This window comes from Babylonia areolata, chromosome 3 (assembly GCF_041734735.1).
Source record: "Babylonia areolata isolate BAREFJ2019XMU chromosome 3, ASM4173473v1, whole genome shotgun sequence".
Classification (NCBI taxonomy): Eukaryota; Metazoa; Mollusca; class Gastropoda; order Neogastropoda; family Buccinidae; genus Babylonia; species Babylonia areolata.
In genome coordinates, this window is record NC_134878.1 from 16,237,793 (window position 1) to 16,258,900 (window position 21,108).

The following is a 21,108-nucleotide window of genomic DNA, read 5'->3' on the forward strand; positions in this document are numbered from 1 at the left end:
CATTGTGGGTTTTTTTTGTTTGTCTGTGACACGACTGGTACCCAGAGAAGACGTCAAGACACCAACATGTCATGACAGCCACAACACGACGCATTTGATTGTGATGTCACAGCAGCAAGACAAATGACATCCAACATGTGATATCATAAATGACATATCAGACGTGACATAGATGACATTAACATCAGACATGTGACATGACAGACAGATGACATTAACATCAGACATGACAGACAGATGACATTAACATCAGACATGTGGCATCACGACAGGCGTGGACAGACGGATATTACAGACATGACACTAGACTTGGACATCTCCTGACATAGACATGATAGTCACATGACATCAGACTTGAGGAATCATGATACATAGAATTTGCTACTATCATGCAGAATCTGGTAGGATTTGTAGAATCATGCAGAACTATGATCTGATAACATCAAGACTTTATTGGCTTCAAATAGAATTCAATCATCAGCCGCCAACACACACACGCGCACCTCTGCAAGGAATCTGCTAAGATCCGAATCTGCCTGGATTCCAGATTCATGGAACTAGCAGTCAAGCCGTTTTCTTTAGGATATGTGGATTGTGAACCCAGATCCGCCCATGCCCCATCGCACAGCCCCAGACAGTCTGGGCACACTTAGCCAGTGAGCTATGTTATGGATTTTCCCATGCTTTTCCCTCCCTCTCTCTCTCCCTCCCATCCTCGTGGATGATAAGGCATAGCGGAGTCCAGGTCCACTGTGCAGCAGCCTTATGCTGTAAAGCTGGCAACATTCATTTCTAAAACAAAAACAAAAAAAAACAGCACAATAAGATCACCTCACCTTTCAAGACAGAAAAATGTGTCAGATAAGAATGACCTGCAAGGATCCTGCAGAGCAAACATCACAGACTTATGTGGCAAGTTTGGTTTTTGTGATGTTGTTCGTACCACATTGACTACAATGGGCCATCTCACGACTGAAAAACGAATTACCAAAAAAAATTGCTTTTATACCCAGCAGACAGCAAAAAGGTCATTTCAGGGCTGTTAACCTGTCAAGATCTACGAGATCTCGTATTCAACACGGTACTCGTGGAGCCAGCTGAAAAATGTTTGCACCCAACATGTACATACCAGCAACTGATCTACATATGTTAACGTTATGTGCAAGGCACACACACACCTGGGAGCTTCATCTTTCAGGAAGTAGGAATGAGGCCCCTGCTTGCTGGCTCCTTGTTCCAGGTGCAACTGATTTTGGATCATGCAGTGCCATATCAGGACTGACAACATTGTCAAATATTGACCCAAACACATATATAATACACAAAATTACATCCAAACACAGGCAAAAACCAGTGGCCAGCTCCAAGGTGCAAGTACTAGTACAAATTCCAAATTTTCCAGTTAAACTCGCATTTTCTGTGAAGCACAACACATCTTATCCCTCCCAAACGTCCCAGCCTTGCCAACAGACCTAGCACTCCACACAGATGACACTATGCTGCTTTTCTTGCAAGTGGCAACGATCAGAACTGGTTAGGGTTATGAAGGAGGAGGAATTTATGTTGTCCTGTCACACATACTGATGAAAGCAGACATCTCAAGTTGAACGGCGAGTTGGAGGAAAACTGGGTAAATGGAGGTGGAATTGTGGCTGGAGAAACCTGGTCAACACACAAACAACGGGGGTGATCTCCAACAAAGACCACATGCCCCACAAAGCAGATGCTGCTGACAAAGTAGGGTCATGTTCAACAGCTCAGAGAATTGAAACTGAAGATGGCGACCAAGGAGGTGATCACTAACAAGGCCACCACCCTTACAGGCAATAGTAAAGTAGAAGGGCGATTGCCAACACAAAAATCATAATTATGTCCCTTACAGGACCACCACCACAGAAAGTTAAAGATGGTTACCAAGGGGGGGGGGGGGGGGGTGGGGGGGGGCATTAACAGGACCATCACTCTGAGAAGGGGATGGTGATGAAGGGGGGATTCACCAAAAGAACCCCCACATATATATTGTGATAAGGTGGGAGGGGGGATTCACCAACAGAACCCCCACATATAGTGATAAGGTGGGAGGGGGGATTCACCAACAGAACCCCCACATATATATTGTGATAAGGTGGGAGGGGGGATTCACCAACAGAACCCCCACATATATATAGGGGGATTCACCAACAGAACCCCCACATATATATTGTGATAAGGTGGGAGGGGGGATTCACCAACAGAACCCCCACATATATATATATATGGGGATTCACCAACAGAACCCCCACATATATATTGTGATAAGGTGGGAGGGGGGATTCGCCAACAGAATCCCCGCAAACAGCAGATTGTGATGAAGGTGTTCACCAACAGAACCCCCATCGTCAAAACTGAGTCAAGGAAAAACTGATCACGCAGCGAGAGCTTTCAACCTGAAGAAATTTTTTTTTTTTTTTTTACACAAATCAGCGAAAGCAGGAGGGGTGGATTCACCAACAGTACCACCACATTTAGATAGCGATAAGGTGGAAGGGGGGATTCACCAACAGAATCCCCACACATAGCAGATTGTGATGAAAATGGGAGGGGGTGTTCACCAACAGAACCCCCATTCTCAAAAGGGAGGAAAAGCTGATCACGCAGCGAGAGCTTTCCACCTTAACAAAAAAAAAAAAAAAATCCTTTCTTTTTCACACAAAAATCAGTGAAGGTGGGAGGGGTGGGGATTCACCAACAGAACGACCACACACATAGCAGACGGTGATGGGAGGGGGATCACCAACAGAACTACCTCACTGATCGTGATGAAGGTGGGTGGTCACTAACAGGTGATGGTAGCCGAGGGCTGAAACTCCCATCAGTATCAATCCAGTGTAACCTGAAAAGACACTCAAAAGAAATGTCCAGTCATATTCATGCACATAAACTTGGGCATGCCTCAATGTTGACCATTCTGTCAAACTTTTCCCTGGAGGACTAAAAAAGAAAAATGTATCCTTAACACAAACAATTGATAATACATAAAATCATTTACAAAAACTGTAATATAAAGCCCATTAAGGTCAGGTGACAACTTGCACATTTTTACAATTTTAGATGTAAAAAAAACAAAACAAAAAAATGAAACACAGAATGAGCCCAGCCAACCACAACAGGGCCATTTCAGGGCTTTAAACCTATCTCTGTTACATGTTGCCATGTCTTCCAGCAGGACACAGGATCATGTCATACGTTCAGGCAGTCGGGCCAAAACCAAGCCAAATCGCACTCAAACATCGGAAATGCAGGCTCTGCCAACTCAGACTGATAATTTGCCACATACAGGTCACTATGTCCACATAAAACAAACAAACAAACGTTCCGGCCAGGTCTCCGATGTCGGCAGACCACGATCGTCAGTGCTCCGTACATTTTTGCTAAAAAACTGTGAAAGTAATATACCTAAGACATCAATTCAATGTTAACCAGCACAGTCTGTGAGTGAGGTATTGCGGTGTGTATTGTGTTTATCTAAATAACATCTTCTGTGTGGAGAACGAAAAAAAAAAAAATTCATTGGAAAGGAGTTTTTCAGTGCTTAAGCGATCATGGCGGCGGGAATGCCGGCCCCGCCAGTAGCCCCAGTTTATGTTACGGCGCGTGCACTGCCAGACTATGAGTCGCTGCCTACAGTCTACGATGTATGTGTAGCTGCGGAAGCGGTTTGTGGGCGTGAGACAATCCGTGGTGCTCAGCGTGTACGTGGTCTGGCGGATTTATCCGAAAACAAATGAAACCAGAGACAAGCTCTTGTTGGAGGGGTTCTTGTTCAGGGGAGCACGTGTCTCTCTCCTGGACAAAAATCCTTTCGTTATCAGAGACCAGACTGATGAAAAACCAACCACCAAACTGTGGATAAACAATGTACCTCTCAGTGTGGACAACAAAGACATTGAAGCCGCACTGCAGAAGCTAGGAGTGGAGATCAGATCCTCACTTCGAAATGAGCTAGCGAGAAACCCTGATGGACGGCTGACACGTTTCGAGACTGGCCGCAGGTTTGTGTTCATCTCTGTGCCGAGCACACCTCTGCGACCAGTCTTAAAACTTGGTGTGTTCACCGCGGCTCTCTACCATAAGGAGCAAAAACAAAAACTTGTAAAATGTAGCAAGTGTCTACAGGACGGACATCTGGCAGCAAACTGTGAGGGAGAGGTGGTGTGCAGGGGATGTCTGCAACAGGGACACAAAATGTGTGACTGCCCCTCTGTTGTGCCCCCAGCTCCAGAGGAGGAGGGAACAGCAGCAGAGCAGTCTGAAGAAACCAGCGAGCACAAAGAAGTGGGTGAGGAAATGTCCAGTGCTCAGAGCAGCACCACACCAACACACGGTGTGCAGCTGCCATCCAGCACGCGCCAGCGATGCGGCAAAGAAAACCAGCCACGCGAAGCCTGCTCATGGCACAGCGAGCAGCGCCGGAAAAAAGAGGGAAAGGAGCGAGTCTCCCCCAACCACAAGTCTTCTTCCAGAAAACAAAAGGCCCGCTGTCCTGACGCAGCCAGAACACAACGGAGAGGCACAGGCGGAAAGCATGTCGGAGGAGGGGGGTAACACTTGACACGTGTTCTCTCCCAACCAGCCTGACCACTCCCTCACGACCTTTGGCTTTGATTAATGGACTTTTGATTAACGATTGACGATTATAAATTCCGCATCAGAAAGTTGAAAAATTGATACCACCTTTTCAAATATGAATAATGACATATGCATTGGTACTCTAAATGTTCGAGGGCTTAGAAATAACCTAAAAAGGAAAGTAGTATTTGACTTCCTCAAAAAACAAAAGTTAGACATTGCATGTTTGCAGGAAACATACGTGACAGATGATATATTGTCCCAAATTAATGTGCAGTGGTCTGGAAGTGTATTCTATAGCGTAGGTACTAATAGAAGCAATGGACTTGTAATTCTAATTTCCAGCCATAAACAGATTCATGCAGAACTCATTGAAGCAACAGAGAGAATATTGTTAATAAGAATTGGACACGACAACAAATCAACTGTCATAGCTAATTGCTACGCACCCAATACGACCGTTGACAAAATATCATTCATTAACCAACTCGGCAACTTGTTACACAAGCAAGATTATGACCACCTGTGGGTTCTGGGTGATTTTAACACAACAATCCATGCTCTAGATAACATAGCCGGCACGCCTCACTCACAACGAGAAAAAGAAGCCCTTCTAGAAATGTTATCCTCTTTTGACTTGGAAGATACGTGGAGGTCTATCCATCCAGATGCCAAAGAATACACTTGGTCAAGATCTGCTCCTTTTACAGCTAGAAGAATTGATTATATTTTCAGCGACACTACCTCCATTACACTTGTGAAGAAAGTAGACATTGAATTATTCCCTCACTCAGACCATAAACTTGTGAAAGCGATATTTAGTCCAAATAAGTTTCAAAGAGGTCCAGGATATTGGAAATTTAACAACTCACTCCTATCTCAGGAACGGTTTCTAGAAGAAACAAGCACATTTATAGATTCGCATTTTTCACAATCTCAAGAAGGAAACCCTCAAAAGACCTGGGAAATGTTTAAGGTTAGATACAAGTCATTTTGCATAAGCTATTCAAAAACCGCCAAAAATCGATCTCCCAATAAACACGCCAAAATCAAAATGCTAAACGAAATAGAACAAAAACTACATCAGAACATTCATGATAAAGATATGTTAATGAAAGCTGGGCAACTAAGAAAAGAAATAGAACTACAAGAATTAAAAGAAGCTAGAGGTGCTCAGATCCGCTCAAGAGCCAAATGGATAGAAGATGGTGAAAAAAACACAAAATATTTCCTCCGCCTTGAAAAGATCAAAGGAGCTGCGAACATTATAACATCTCTAGGCATAGACGAAAACATGACAGACAATTCACAGAAAATATTGAACCAGATCGAGAAATTTTACACAAACCTATACAAGAAGGACATATCCATAGGAAGAGGAAGACATATAAAAGACCATTTCCTGAGTAATGAAGATTATCCAGTACTTACAGAAGAAGAAAAAGACCAATGTGACAAAGAAATAACTTTGGATGAGCTGACACTAGCCCTTACTAATTTAAACAAAGACTCTGCACCCGGTAGTGATGGCTTGACACCAGCATTCTACAAAACGTTCTGGGACAAATTAAAAATACCATTCTATCGTTGTATTACAGATGCACTTAAGAAAGGAGAACTACCTTCTTCAATGAAAAAAGGAATCATAACTTTAATACACAAAGGCAATGACTTGGACAGAAATAACCTCGCAAATTATAGACCAATTACTCTTACAAACAGAGACTACAAGATATTTACGAAAGCGCTGGCCATGAGACTCCAAAATGTAATCAAATCAGTTGTAAATGAAGATCAAGTAGGTTTCATAAAAGGTAGAAACATCGCAGTCCATTTGAGATTTTTCGATGATCTCACAAAATATCTGAATACAAACAATCAACCAGGGACTCTCATTGCCCTTGATTTCTCCAAGGCTTTTGATACATTGTCAAAAAAATGTATCATCGAAGCCTTAGATATTTTTAACTTTGGCCCAAGATTCACAAATTGTGTTTCGACCATAATGAACAAGACACTAAGCTGTGTTCATAATGGTGGATGGTTGTCTGATTGGTTTCTAACAGAAAGAGGGATCAGACAGGGATGCCCCCTCAGCCCTCTTCTTTTTGTACTTGCAGTAGAAATACTGGCGATAAGAATTAGAAGTAATAAAGATATTCAAGGGATTGACCTAACTCCGCTCGACAATGTGTGCAACCATAGCAACAACTCTAAACTAAAACAGTTTGCAGATGATACAACACTAACCCTTAAAGATGAACAAGATATTCAAATAGCTACAGATATTGTAACGCAGTTCGAGGAGTATTCAGGTCTGAAGTTAAATAAAAATAAATCTGAGGGCATGTGGCTAGGGTCAAGAAAACATGAAACAGGTGTAATAAATGGCATTCCCATGGGATCTGACAGACTGAAACTTCTGGGACTATATTTCTCCGCAGAAATGGAAATTTCGGAAATCGAAGAAAACTGGAAATCCAGAGTTGAAAAAATAACTAAGGTGATAAAACAATGGGAACGCAGAAACCCCTCTCTATATGGTAAAGTTATTCTGGCAAAAACTTTTCTACTGTCACAATTCTCTCACGTCCTACAGGTAGCGTCTTTACCAGTTAAAGTTCTGAACACCATTAACACATTAATGTACAGATTTCTTTGGAAAAAAAAGTTTAATAATAAAAAAGCATTTGAAAAAATAAAAAGAGGCGTTCTCAGCCTCGACAAAGAAGATGGTGGTTTAAACATGATCAACATCGAACACCAGCAGCAAATGTTCTTGGTGAAATGGGCAACCAGACTCCTTAAAGAGACAAAATCTCACTGGAGCATTCTGGCGAGACACAACATGTCTCCCTTTCAAGATAGTCATAGCAGTTTCAAGTGTAACGTTTCACCCAAAGAAATTAAAAAACTGGAAAAAGTGCAGTCAGTCTTTTGGAGAGATGTAATAAAAACGGTGGCCATCTTTAACGAAGACAGACCGATAGAAAACATAAAAACAGAACCGCTATGGAATAACAGAAATATAAGATACAAAGGAAATGCGCTGCACTTTCCCAAATGGAGTAAAGGCGGCATCCGTGTCGTTCAGGACCTTTGGCGGCACGGAAATATAATGACGTATGAAGAAATAGTGCGTAAATTAGGCGCTGACCCTGGCCTTCTTTCTGAATACAATGCCATAATAAACTCAATCCCACAAACATGGAAACTCCATCTAGCTAATGATGTCCACAACGATGAAAATCCAAACGACATTGCAACAAAAGAGGGGTACCTCAATACCTTGTCAAATAAACAAATCAGGAAAACATTCGCCCGAAAACAAAACCATGAAATATGTGCAGCCCAGTTTTGGAAACGTAAGCTAGACATCAATATAAACGACTACTTCAAATTAGCATACGAATGTACGAAAGAATCACGCCTGAGGTTACTTCACTTCAAATTCATACACAATATCTACCCAACGAATATTCTGCTTGCTAAAATGGGTGTAACGGACACAAACAGATGTAACTGGTGCCAAGAAACCGATTACATTGAACATGCCTTTTACTCCTGCCCCAAACTTTTATCCTTTTGGAAACATGTGAAACAACTCATTCTCACACGTTACGATACGCTGATTCCCATGGATGAAAAAGTAGCTCTGTTTGGTACAACAAAAATGGACATTCCAACTGATGAAAAACGAAAGGAAATCAATACGATATTGTTAATAGCAAAACTGTCCATCTCCAAATTTAAATACGGCAAGTGCAAAAATCTTGACCTTATCTTTGAATCAGAACTCACCCTACGTAACCTATGATCAGTATCCGTTAAGATACCAGAACACTGCGTCAGGCCCACAAAAAATCCTGAGGGTAGTATTCAGTGTGCACATACATATTATAGTACTTAGGTGTAGAGCTTGTGGAGAGGGAGGGGATTGAGTGAGTAAAGGAGACAGAGAGAGAGAGTGAGAGGGTGTGTGTGTGTATGTATACCATGCTTCTCTTTCAGGGAATATGATTTTGTGTGAAGCCATCATGTATGTGTAATATATGTTGCATGGTCTTGTAGGTGTTTGAACATGCCATTGGGAAGAAGACAGATTAAAAACATTAGGAAAGAAAAAAAAAGAAAAGACAACAGAAAGGAGAAAAATGATGATGGAAGGAAAAAAAGAAAAAAAAAGAGACAAAAAAACCACAAAAAACGAAAGACAAAAAAAAAAAAAAAAAAGAACCTTCCAGGGATGCTGAAACTATCCTGCTCACTTGCAGAACTTTTAGGCATCCACTGATTTCTCCTAAAAAAAAAAAAAAGTAAAAAAAAACCCCAAAAAACCAAACAAACAAAAACAAAACAAAACCAAAAAAAAACAAGCTCAAGACAAACCTATCGCTATCAGACTGTTTGATGGGTAGCCACACAGATGGTGGTGTTCTTGATTACACCACTGATTGATGATGGTGTTCTTGATTACACCACCGTTCGAAAGGGATACTGTGGTAATGCAGGCAACTGGTAGAGCTTGAAATTGATTATGTACCTCACAGCAACAACTTAAAATTGATCATGTATCTCCACAGCAACAGCCTCAAATTGCTTATGTACCTCAGAGCACCAGCCTCCAAATGATTATGTATTTTGCGTAGCAACAGCCCCAAAGTGTTTATGTACCTCTCCACAGCAACAGCCTCCAATTGATTATGTATTTTGCATAGCAACAGCCCCAAAGTGTTCATGTACCTCAGAGCACCAGCCTCCAATTGATTATGTATTTTGCATAGCAACAGCCCCAGATTGTTTATCTACCTCCACAGCAACAGCCTCCAATTGATTATGTATTTTGCATAGCAACAGCCCCAAATTGTTTATGTACCTCCACAGCAACAGCCTCCAATTGATTATGTATTTTGCATAGCAACAGCCCCAAATTGTTTATGTACCTCCACAGCAACAGCCTCCAATTGATTATGTATTTTGCATAGCAACAAAACAAAACAGTTTCAGTTTCAGTAGCTCAAGGAGGCGTCACTGCGTTCGGACAAATCCATATACACTACACCACATCTGCCAAGCAGATGCCTGACATGCAGCGCAACCCAACGTGCTTAGTCAGGCCTTGAGAAGCAAAAAAGGTAAATAAATAATAGATAAATACATTAAAAAAAGAACTACTACTAATAATAATATGTATAAGGCACAAAAACTTGATGAAGTCAACTATAAGCATACATAAATAAATAAATATTTTTTAAAAAAGTAATAATAATAATAATAATAATAATAATATATGAATAAATAAAAAAGACAAAAATGATGATAAATAAGCAAATAAATGTAAAGCATGCAGACTGGCACACATTCACACATACACACACATATGCATAACAGATAAGCACCAAACATTCAGTTTCACAGATATGAAAGCACAGTCAAATACACATAAACGTACATGAGCCCCAACACACACACACACACACACACACACACACACACACACATTACCCTGCAACAGCCCCTGATTGTTTATGTACCTCCACAGCAACAGCCTCCAATTGATTATGTATTTTGCATAGCAACAGCCCCAAATTGTTTATGTACCTCCACAGCAACAGCCTCCAATTGATTATGTATTTTGCATAGCAACTGCCCCAAATTGTTTATGTACCTCCACAGCAACAGCCTCCAATTGATTATGTATTTTGCATAGCAACAGCCCCAAATTGTTTATGTACCTCCACAGCAACAGCCTCCAATTGATTATGTATTTTGCATAGCAACAGCCCCAGATTGTTTATGTACCTCCACAGCAACAGCCTCCAATTGATTATGTATTTTGCATAGCAACAGTCCCAAATTGTTTATGTACCTCCACAGCAACAGCCTCCAATTGATTATGTATTTTGCATAGCAACTGCCCCAAATTGTTTATATACCTCCACAGCAACAGCCTCAAACTGACAATGCACCTCTCCACAGCAACAGCCTTCAATTAATCAACAGCCTGAAATTGGTTATGTATCTCCACACAACTTTTGCTTTGAATTGTTTATATATCTCCACACAACTTTTGCATCAAATTGTTTATGTATCTCCACAGCAACAGTCTTAAATTGTTTATGTACCTCTCCACAGCAAGTCTCAAATACTCAAATTGTTTATGTACCTCTCCACAGCAAGTCTCAAATACTCAAACTGTTTATGTTCCTTTCCACAACAACATCCTTAAATCAATATATGTACCTCAACAGCAACAGCCTCAAATTGATTATGTACCTCTCCATAGCAATATCCTCAAATTGATTCATGTAAATCCACAGCAACAGCATCCAACTGATTTATGTACCTCCACAGCATCCAACTGATTTATGTACCTCCACAGCAACAGCATCAAATTGATTTATGTACCTCTGCACAGCAACAGCATCCAATTGATTTATGTACCTCTCCACAGCAACAGCATCCAACTGATTTATGTACCTCCACAGCAACAGCATCCAATTGATTTATGTACCTCTCCACAGCAACAGCATCCAACTGATTTATGTACCTCCACAGCAACAGCATCCAACTGATTTATGTACCTCTCCACAGCAACAGCATCTAACTGATTTATGTACCTCCACAGCATCCAACTGATTTATGTACCTCCACAGCAACAGCATCAAATTGATTCATGTACCTCTCCACAGCAACAGCATCCAACTGATTTATGTACCTCCACAGCAACAGCATCCAATTGATTTATGTACCTCCACAGCATCCAATTGATTTATGTACCTCCACAGCAGCAGCATCAAATTGATTCATGTGTCTCTCCACAGCAACAGCATCAAATTGATTTATGTACCTCTCCACAGCAGCAGCATCAAATTGATTCATGTATCTCTCCACTGCAACAGCGTCATATTGATTTATGTTTGTGTTGGTGGGAGAGGGGGGGGAGAGGGGAGGGGGGAACAGTTTGTGTGATTGTGGGATATAAATTTCCCATTCAGTGACGTTTAACAAGACTTCTTGACAGGATGGCTGCTGCTTCTTTTTTTCCAGTTTTTTTTCTCTCATAATTCCTTTGTTTGATGAAGTACATATCACACCTGAGTCTTGAAGACCTTGCCTCTCTTGTTTTTAGTTTGGTTTGGGTTTCCTTTTTTAATACAATTTGAAAAAAAGAAAAAGAAAAAAAAAATCTTAACACAACTTTAATGTAATCCCCATCATATAATATTTCTATCATATTACTGCTGGATTATTACAGCCATAGAAATATTTTTGTGGCATGCATTTTTTGGTTGGGAGATCAGTATTTTTTTCTCATGGTACCTGTCAGTGTTGAATTCCAAGGAGCACACAGGGTGAACTTTATTTCCCTAAACAAAACAGGGTGAAATGGCTGATGCTTCAGAGAGTACAGGCTATTCTCCTAAATCAAACAGGGTGAAATGGCAGATGTTTCAGAGAGTACTTTATTTTCTTAAATTAAACAGGGTGAAATGGTGGATGTTTCAAAGAGTACAGGCTATTTTCCTAAATTAAACAGGGTGAAATGGCAGATGTTTCAGAGAGTACAGGCTATTCTCCTAAATCAAACAGGGTGAAATGGCAGATGTTTCAGAGAGTACTTTATTTTCCTAAATTAAACAGGGTGAAATGGTGGATGTTTCAGAGAGTACAGGCTATTTTCCTAAATTAAACAGGGTGAAATGGCAGATGTTTCAGAGAGTACTTACTATTTTCCTGAATTAAACAGGGTGAAATGGCAGATGTTTCAGAGAGTACTTACTATTTTCCTGAATTAAACAGGGTGAAATGACAGATGTTTAAGAGAGTACTTGATTTTCCTACATCAAACAGGGTGAAATGGCAGATGTTTCAGAGAGTACTTACTATTTTCCTGAATTAAACAGGGTGAAATGACAGATGTTTCAGACAGTACTTGATTTTCCTACATCAAACAGGGTGAAACGGCAGATGTTTCAGAGAACACTTTATTTTACTAAATTAAACAGGGTGAAATGACAGATGTTTCAGAGAGTACATAATTTTCCTACATCAAACAGGGTGAAATGACAGATGTTTCAGAGAGTACTTACTATTTTCCTGAATTAAACAGGGTGAAATGACAGATGTTTCAGACAGTACTTGATTTTCCTACATTAAACAGGGTGAAATGACAGACGTTTCAGAGAGTACTTACTATTTTCCTGAATTAAACAGGGTGAAATGGCAGATGTTTCAGAGAGTACTTGATTTTCCTACATCAAACAGGGTGAAATGGCAGATGTTTCAGAGAACACTTTATTTTACTAAATTAAACAGGGTGAAATGAAAGATGTTTCAGAGAATACTATTTTCCTACATTGAACAGGGTGAAATGGCAGATTTTTCAAAGAGAATTTCTATTTTTCCTAAATTAAACGGGGTGAAATGGCAGATGTTTCAAAGAGTACTTTATTTTCTCAAATTAGACAGGGAGAAATAGAAGATTTTCAGATTCAGGAAAAGATGGAAGAGCTCAGGAACTGCTCTCTTCCAAAGACAGTGAAAGATGTCAACTTATTCACTGGATTTGCAGGACTGTACAGGAAGTTCATTCCTAACTTTGCACCCTTAGCTAAGCCCTTGCATGGCATTACACCTGGTTATGTTCCCACCAATCGGATTTCAAAGTAAAGAGGCCAGTGCACAAATGGTCATGGTCATTATAAGGTGATGAGTCTGCCATCACATATCTAACATAAATGGAAAGAACATCAGGAAGCATTTGAGACTCTCACTGAGGCTCTTTACACTGCTCCAGTGTGAGGATTGCTGACAACGTGAAACCTTTCAAACTTCTCTGTGATACTATTTGTATTTCTTTTTATCACAACAGATTTCTCTGTGTGAAATTCGGGCTGCTCTCCCCAGGGAGAGCGCGTTGCTACACTACAGCGCCACCCCTTTTTTTGTATTTTTTCCTGCGTGCAGTTTTATTTGTTTTTCCTATCGCAGTGGATTTTTCTACAGAATTTTGACAGGAACAACCCTTTTGTTGCCGTGGGTTCTTTTACGTGCGCTAAGTGCATGCTGCACACAGGACCTCGGTTTATCGTCTCATCCGAATGACTAGCGTCCAGACCACCACTCAAGGTCTAGTGGAGGAGGAGAAAATATCGGCGGCTGAGCCGTGATTTGAACCAGCGCGCTCAGATTCTCTCGCTTCCTAGGTGGACGCGTTACCTCTAGGCCATCACTCTAGTGGCACAAGTCTGGAAGCAATATTGTACCAGGAACAAGAAGGCAAACTTAGAGATAGCACATGGTATAAGATGTCTTAACAAGACTGAACTGAACTACCTGGCTCATAAAACAACTTTTGATCCTAAAGTGGGCAATGTCTGAAAAATTCAATGATTATGGATCAGAAGTCATGGTAACCCTATACATGATACAATGATTATACATAACTCACAAAATCATACATGACTGGTGTACAAAACAAAAACAAGAATGCCAGCTGGCAATTTTCATGTCCCTGGCATAAAGAAAAAGAAGAAAAAAAGAAAACGCACATTCATCATGTTCAAAAAGAGAGAAGATTTTGGTGAAGGCAGAAAATTCACAATAACTGTGGGAGTTCCATTCCCCGCAGCTTGTCAGTGGTCTATCACATACACAACTGAGTCTTGGCTTTGAGTCTCTATAAGAACCAATACATAACATTCTATAAAATGAAACATGAAAATAGTCTGCTGCCCAGCTTCATTCATCATTCACATCACAAAATACCACACATGACCTGGGATGACCATGGATCCAAGACCAAAAATCCCCAAACAAGAGTCCCAGGGTTATCGACTGCACTGTAGCACATGGCCTCCAAGCCAGTCCATCACGTGTGTGGAATCTTCTCTCTTTCTCAAGTTGTCAACCTGCTGACAAAGTCAGGTGTCATTTTCCTTCAAACATAGAACAAGTATACATACACAGGGTTCACACACACACACAAAAATTAAGGACCATTCAATACAATGCATATTTTCATAAAATGTCAAATCAAGAGATGATTTAAGTTAAGCAGGTTATCATTCTAATAATTCCAACATTCATGTAGCTCCTCTGCACACACACACACACACACACATTTGCTTACTAATAATCACATAAATACATTCGCATACACTGATTTCTATCACAAAGTGCCAAAGCATTTATACATCACAATGCTCAACTATCCAGGTATGACCTGGGATGAATCCAGGATGGTGAATCACCAGACAGGAGTCCGAGGGTTATGTACTGCACTGCATCACACAACTTCCAACCTAGTCCAAAAAAAATTTCTCTGTGTGTGTGTGTGTTTGTGTGTATGTGTATGTGTGTGTGTCTTTCTCTGTCTCTCTCCCTCCCTCTCTCCCTCCCCCCTTTCTCTCGGCAGCCTGGTTTGTCATTGGGGTCAGACCCTTCTCTGGGTTCACTTTCACTGGGTCTGTGCTCAGACCCAGTTTTCTGGCTGGTTCAGGGGCCGTTTGGATTTCATCCTAATTTGGAAGAGGTGTGGGGAATGGTGAATCCCTTTTCTTTTTTTCTCTCTCTCTTTTTTTGCCATTCATTTTCCACACTTTGTCTTCCTAAGAACACAGATCTGATCGATGCAACTGTTCTTACGGATGATGTACTCATCAGATTTTTCAGAGATCCAAGAGGATCCCAATCTGTCATCCCAATCTGCCTAAGAGAAGGGAATTTCCTCGTTTGCATCTAGTGAGGGGAATCCATTTCTGCTGCACACATGAGACCTCTGTGACCCTGGGCTGTTTGTTGTCACACACAAAGCCTGTGTGACCCTGGGCTATTTACTGCACAGTCCCCTATGTAGTTTTTTTTTCAATGAGAGGGACAGATGGAGGAAAAGTGTAGGGTCTTACTGGGGTCTTGGCTTGTCCTCCTGTTGTCCGCCTGGCATTCCCGTTGGCTCCCTGAGGCTGGCTTGGGTGGCCGGGTCGGTGACTGGGTGACAGCTCTCTCCCTGTCATCCTAGGACTGTGCAGTAGCTCCCTGTACCTCCCTGGCTGAATTGTTCCCTCTGTTGTGCTGGTAGCTCCTTGTCTTGCCATTACCTACTGGTGTCTCACTGGGTGCTTTCATGGTTGCTGTCACTGTTGCTGCTTGCCCACTACTGTGCATCGCTGTGAAGCTTCACTCCTGCAACCCACACCCCAGTTCAAATAATTATTCATTTATTGGGAGACTAATATCAGATGGATAAGGAGGCATGTTGCAAAATCATAGTAAACAGCAATGATTCAATGAAATATGTGAAGCAACGCCTTCATTGTTCACATGTGATTTCTACCCATTTCAAACGTAAGTTATTTTACAAATGCAGGAGAAAGGACATCCTACACAATGTTTCAAAGATTTTTTTTTTTTTTTTTTTTAACAGAAAGTGCTGGGTTCTGAGTGGCAACTGGCATCTAACCAAACAGGAAGCTCAGATTTTAGGTATCTAAAACTCCTCACATAAAAAAATAAAACTTTCGAATCTGAACATCAGAAAATAAGTAAAGACTCAAACCAAAACTGTGTGTTGGGATGAAAACGTTTCCTCCAATATCTTGTCAACATACATCAATTTTAAATATTGAAGTTTGTTGACAAGATATTGTAGGCAACGATTTCAGTGTTCGAATGTGCAGGCAAATGTTGGAAATGGAATTGAATCTATTAATGTTTTCACTATTCTAATGTGCAGGCAAATGTTGGAATTGAATCTATTAATGTTTTCATTGTTCCAATGTGCAGGCAAATGTTGGAATTGAATCTTTTAATGTTTTCACTGTTCTAATGTGCAGGCAAATGTTGAAATTGAATCTATTAATGTTTTAACCCTTTCCTGACTGTATCATGTATTCCATACTTTGAAATTTCATAACACAAACTCTGGACATCAGTTGAACACAACACACAAAAACCAATATCCTGCTAGGATGGTGGATAAAGGGCCAAAGGAAGGATATTTCATTACTTTTTTTTTCTTATTCATTTCCTCCTTGAGTCTTCCATCCGAACATTTTCTTCACACAACTAAATTTTCAGTAAACATACCTTTCTCTTTCTTCTTCTTCTAGAAATATGATACACAGAGCTAGAAAACCGCTAAGTCCACATTACATGCACACAGTTTCAGTTTTATGGTGGTGTCGGGTGTCCAGACATTCAGTTCATATATGCTAAACCACATCTGCTGAAAAAAAAAAAAAATCAAAACAACTGATAAAAGCAGGAAATGTCTGACATTCGCATAAACTGAACATGCTGATCAGGCCTTGAGACTCAAGACTATGCTGGATTTGTGTAAAACGTTTATATCAAAATTATATGTACTAATAAAACAAACTAAATGTGTAAATACATAAACATATACCAATACAGTAAAGATAAACTGAAGGCAAGTGATTGAAATAAAACATGAATGGAAAAGGGCCACACTCAAGGAACCCGTGCACACCCACACATGCACACACTAACACAAGCATGCAAATGCACACACAGAAACACCCCATACACATGCATGGAGTTGATCTTAATTCATTCCCATTTTGATGGTGCACCAGCACTCAGAAGTGAAACCAGTTTGATGTGCACTTCAAAAGGCAGAATTCCATATTTTGGGGGTTGATAGCCATCTGGCAATTAAAGGGAACTAACCTTTCCGGTAAAGTTAGTCATTTACCCGTATGCATTGACCTCCCTTCCTCTAACGCTGATATCTTTGGAGATCTAATGGCTTGTTTCTGGAATTATGCGACAGACACTATGTGAGCCATAATCATGTTTGCTTTTTTTTTTTTTTTGCAGAGATAACTTTCACAGGGGACTTATCTACTATACATATGATCTGGTCTTGAAATCTTTTGCACAAAACTGTCAGCTTCAATGCGTTAGAATTGCACAGCTCAAAAACTAAATTGCTGTGACCATTACTTCACATTGGTGGGTCTTTACTTAGAGATAATAAACAATGGTCAGTTACTCTGATTTAAAAAAAAAATTCACTGTGTTAACAGCAAAGCCTGAGCTTCTAAGAAGTTTACATGACTATTCTCTTATTTTTCTCTTAAAAGTCTAAATCAGTGCCTCAGCTACAAATGAAAGGCACAAAGTAACATGCTTGGGATGAGTTTGTCTTTCATGAAATTATGCACTAAGTGATAAGGCCTTGGCACAAAGCATTCTGCAAATAAAATTCAGCTACCTCTTTTGCCTCTTTCCAATAACATGTTCTTAAAAACGATACATTCCATATCCTGATTTCCTGTCCAAGAACTTGTGCAACTCCAGTGCTGATTTATCCATTAGCACTCACTGGCTGTTATAACTTACACCGTGTCTTATTTGTTACAGGTGATAATAAAAAATGAGTAGAAAATTTGTCTATACTTGTTCTGTCAAGTTGTCATAAAATTTCATTCTAATCAGCCTATAATGTATCATATGCGCAAGAAAAAGGTGCAAACAAATTTCTCAATCCCCTCTCCAAACAACACCCCAACAGTATACACAAAATATTTAAAACCAATGAAAATACTTTAAAAGATTCCCAATACTTAAAAACCAGTCACATGCCCCCCTCCCCCTCCACACAACACCTAAAAATATATATATAAATATATATACCAAGATTTGTTTAGGACAGATATAGTTTTAAAAGGCACATCTTTAGATTAATTTAAAAGTTGACACTAACATCAGATATATGGTGGCATATTGTTATGATAGAGACACTGGTAACAGAGACAAGTAATTCTGTATTGAATTCTAGCCTTCACAGGAAGCCAGTGAAGTGTTCCAAACAGTGATGTTGTACTCTAATGCCTAGGCTTACGGAGCACAAGTCAGGAGCGAGTTTCAGAGTTGTGTGGACATGTCAGACATGTGCATGCATGTGGCCTATCATGGACTTTAACTAATTTTATACCTATCCACAAAAGAAATGATTTTTTGTCTGACATGCTTGTAATAACAAAACGTAAACCTGGCACTTCTGTAAGACAATGAGACCTGTCTTTCCATCAGTAAGGATAAAACTGGGTCAGTCACTTGTTTACTGTGGCAAGCTGAATTTTTGACAAGAATGCATTACTGCTTAAAAAAAAAATCAAAAAAAAAAAAAAAAAAAATCATGTGCAAAATGAATTGAATGGATTTGGCAGGTGATCAGTGCTGATCACATTTTGTTTCATGAACCCAATCAGCCAAATCCAATTTGAAAGCTTTCAGTGGTCTAAAACAGCAATGCCTCGACTCCACTCTCATCAATGTGAAGGGCTGTTGGTAGACTGCAGGCTGGGGGAGGCTCCAGAGAATGTTGCAGACCATTTTGGAGTTCATGTCACCACTGTCTATCATCTACAGGAGCATTTTAGTACCACAGGAACAAGCGTCCGACCCCGGAGTGACCACAGCCAGAAAGACAGCCTACTTTATCACCATAATCTGCAACATCGGTTTGAAACAGCTGAGGAATAGAAACACTGTTGGAAATCAAGGGAGACCTGTCAGTGGAGAAACGTGCCATTGGCTGGCTGAGCGTGGCCTGCACAACTGATGTCCCGCCAAGGGTCCCATCCTTACAAGACATCACAGGGTGGCCAGACTGCAGTATGCACGAGACCGCCAGCAGTGGACTCATTGGAAGTGGAGAAACATTCTGTTTACAGATGAAAGTCACTTTTGTATTGACAATCCTGACGGGCAAATTCAGGCTTTATCAGTGAGTGTGCTTGGGAGAAACCCTCGGGTGGTCCAAGTGTGATGATGTGGTATGGCACTGGTCTTGATGTACATCTGGGACCAGTGTTTTTTGGTTTTGTTTTTCCAGAATATTGGCCCTGGAAGAGAAAATGGTGTGAATGCTGAGCAGTCTGTTGAACAGGTGCTTCATCCTCATGTTTTGCAATACTTACATGGTTACAGGAGCACATAAAATCAGATTCTCCAGCAAGACAATGCCCAGGCACACACTGCGAGACACACACAAGCATTCTTGCAGCTGCAAGGAATCAACACAATGGTCTGGCCAGCTCTCAGCCCTGATTTAAAGCCAACTGAACATTTCTGGGATCTTCTTCAACAACAGGTCAACCAGATCCGCCCAAGGCTGGCAACAGTGGCCCAGCTGCAGCACAGTCTTCAAGTGGCTTGGAACAATATTCCAAGAGCAGCGATAAATGATTTGGTGTGCTTGATGCCTCGCAGGGTTCAGGCCATTACTGATGCCAATGGTGGACACATTCGTTACTGATCTACCCTGTAGCCAACTGCCAAGAAACTTTTGTTGGTGACTGTCCCTTCTAAAAGTCTGCCTGTGTGCCACTATGTGGCAGTGAATTTGAATAATGTGATCTGATGACAAAAAAGAAAAAAAAAGAAAAGAAAAAGGAATGTGTTTAAACCAACTGAATTAAATGAAAACAAAAAATCACATTTCTTTTGAGGATGAGTATAGTTGTCTGGGACAAAAGTATCTTCTTCACTCCTCCCGCCCTACTCTACCAGCTCTACCCATCACTGATCTACATCTCGCAGTCAATATTCCCAGTTATCACTAACTCTATGCAAATAATACTTATTCAGCTCAGTTGCTCTTGCAGCAAGCTCCTGCTAAAAATTTTTTTTCTCAATTTTGTGTGTGTGTGTGTGTGTGTGTGTGTGTGTGTGTGTGTGTGTGTGTTGTGTGTGTGTGTGTGTGTGTGTGTGTGTGTGTGTGTGTGTGTGTGTGTGTGTGTGCTGAATCTCATTTTTACATTTCGCTGAAAACTGAAATCCAGGAATTCGCTAAATGGGACTGGGAGCTCTGATTATTGAAAACCTTGGAAATAATGCAACATTAAGTGTATACTCTGAAGAAAAAATGACATTTATATACTATACCATGTGAACTTTTTTTCTCTGCTACATGTTCACCTTTATCTTAAAGTCTTGACATTGAAAACAAAAAATTACCACCTGACGCTGGAAAGATTTCCATATTATACTTCATGTTCAACTTATTTTGTTAACCAAATCAAAGGAGGTGAGAGAGAAAGAGGGGATTGGGGGGGAAGGGGAAGTCTTTCCTAAAGTGAATAGTGTATACATATAATGATACATGTACTAATTTTACATTAAACATATTACAATGATCACAAAAGTAACTAACAAAAGTTTATCACACACACACACACATATATAAACATATATATATATATATATTTATATATATGATGTCCTTTGTCATGATCACAAAAAAAGGGCTACATGGCATGATTAAGAAACCAATAATATTTAATTATGACTAAATTTAAAAAACCAACAACAAAAACAAAAACAAAAAACTTATAATATGGCTGTGCTCATACAAGTCATAAACATTAGCTTTTTTTTTTTTTTTTTTTTTTTTTTTGAGAGGGGTACAGCAAAGGTTAAATTTCAGGCTTCCCTCTATTCGAAGTTGTTGCTGTTATTTGCATGTGT

The 21,108-nt window shown here is 40.2% G+C and overlaps 1 long non-coding RNA gene across 2 annotated transcripts in view; it reads right to left on the reverse strand.

The window, feature by feature from the left end:
- Window positions 1–11,647: 11,647 nt before the first annotated feature.
- Window positions 11,648–21,108, reverse strand: part of LOC143280472 (uncharacterized) — a 10,100-nt gene continuing 639 nt past the window's right edge. For both annotated transcript variants that reach the window (XR_013055018.1, XR_013055019.1), the window contains exons 2-3: window positions 15,519–15,795; window positions 11,648–14,522 (exon numbers count right to left, since the gene is read on the reverse strand). This is a non-coding gene — a long non-coding RNA (uncharacterized LOC143280472). The remainder of the gene's footprint in view (window positions 14,523–15,518; window positions 15,796–21,108) is intronic.